The sequence below is a fragment of the Bactrocera latifrons genome, unplaced genomic scaffold (assembly GCF_001853355.1).
Source record: "Bactrocera latifrons isolate USDA-ARS-PBARC rearing strain unplaced genomic scaffold, ASM185335v1 scaffold_167, whole genome shotgun sequence".
Classification (NCBI taxonomy): domain Eukaryota; kingdom Metazoa; phylum Arthropoda; class Insecta; order Diptera; family Tephritidae; genus Bactrocera; species Bactrocera latifrons.
Window position 1 is genome coordinate 257029 of NW_017535152.1, and position 1900 is coordinate 258928.

Here is a 1900-nt window from a genome sequence, read left to right on the forward strand (position 1 = left end):
GCCTCTTTGCAACATGTGAACACTGTGCAGCAAGGAAAGCTCCAATTTGAACCTTCATACCTTTCATTCCACCAAAATTTTATAGCTTTTTTATGAGTTTACACGTAAAAATGAACAACAGCGAAAACAACAATAGATTGGGAGACCTGCAAATGCATTTCGTTTTGCAATGATTTTTGCTAAAAAAAAATTCTTCATACGAGGGTTGCCTTCTTTTACCTCGGGCTTGGCGAACAAAACCAAACATTATATCAAAAATCGCTTCATTGTTTTTACAAATATTCTCCATTAAAATTCATACAYTTTTGTATGCGTTTAAACCAACTGTTGCAGCATTTTAGCCCTTTTSATTGAAGTATCTCAAAATATGCGTTCTGAAACATTAGCTGACACTTCAAGTGTAAAAAAATGATGTAAAAAAGGAGACATGCGCCAATTYGTTACCTGCCAGTATGTCATAAACGTGTTTCGAAGCACSGCTATCATAGCTTTTTAACATTTCTCTGGACATCTCTACAGGARCTTTTTTGAACGATCGACAAACGGTGTGGGAGCAAAGGTGAGGAAATTTTTTTCTCAGTTAAATGTTCATACAATATTGAATGTGTGCTGGTCACACTATCTCAAACAGAAGTGATCACATAATCATMTTGTCCGTTTRCGCACAACATCAATATTTTGTGGAASAGCTACTGATTTTAGATGATCTTCACGTAATTCRTCTTAGAGTGATCTACGACTGCGATTSCATTCACCACAYCATCGATAAACACTGGTATTTGATGGCGCTTACATTTGTGGCGATGATGTATTCATCGATCTACTGTTGCTGAGTTAATCCATGTCGAAAGTTGTAAAAAGTATAATCGATTTAAATAAATTGTTGGCCGAGGTAAACATTTTAAGTCACTGTAAGCAATACAAATAATGCTCGCATATCCAAACGTTCTGAATTTGTATAATACGAAAATGTCAGATTTTACGATACAGTTGCGAATTGCCATATTTCAGCACTAGTGTTGCCAAATACCACTAAGAAAAGACAAATCTCGTATATAATGAACACCAAATAGCAAGACTTTGTGCATAATTTTAAAATTCTTAATTTATTCTTCAGTGGTCATTTGAGTTTTTCGAATAGTCAAGGTTCCCAGGGAGACACATTAGTTGCCGCACGATATTAATTCCAAATTTACGAAAATCTCACGAAGAATATACTACGTTAATGCTGCATTATCGTGGTGCGAAGACCATGAGTTTTCAACCCATAACTCCGGTTATTTTTTATTTTTTTAAAAATAGCTTCAAGCAAACGACGCATAGCAGTCAAAGTGTATTCCTTATTTACAGTTTAGCCTGCAGGAAGGAATTCGGAGTATGCCACCCCTCGATATGCGAAGAAAATTGTCAACATAACCTTAATTTTTCACTTTAACCACGATATTCGGCCGATTAATTGTCTGTTTCCGGGTCGTAAGTATAGGTCCAAGACTCATCGCCAGTAATAATACGTTTCATGATATCCTGATAATCGGAAAGCATTGTTTCACAAACATTAACGCGTCGCTKTTATTCGATAATATTGAGTGTTTTTGGAACCAATCGTGCTTTCACTTCAAATGATATTTCCAAATGGTTTTCACTGATCCTTCCGATATTCAMACGGTGTCAGTATGATCTCTGACTGTTAGTCGTTGATTACCAAGCGAAAATTCTTTYATTTTATGKACGTGCTGATCATCAATTGATGTAGATGACCGTACTGAACGTGGTTCATCGTCAACGTGTTCTCGACCCTCTCCAAATAATTTGTACCAATCAAAAACTCTTGCATCTATGAAAAAAGATATTTTAATTAGCAGTTGAAGCGAGTTTTGATTTTTTCTAATTTATAATAAAA

At 35.5% G+C, this 1900-nt stretch overlaps 1 protein-coding gene across 1 annotated transcript in view; it reads left to right on the forward strand.

Annotated features, from left to right (window-relative positions):
- Window positions 1–1900, forward strand: part of LOC108966623 (cadherin-related tumor suppressor) — a gene marked incomplete in the record, with an annotated part of 299387 nt that overhangs the window by 197722 nt on the left and 99765 nt on the right.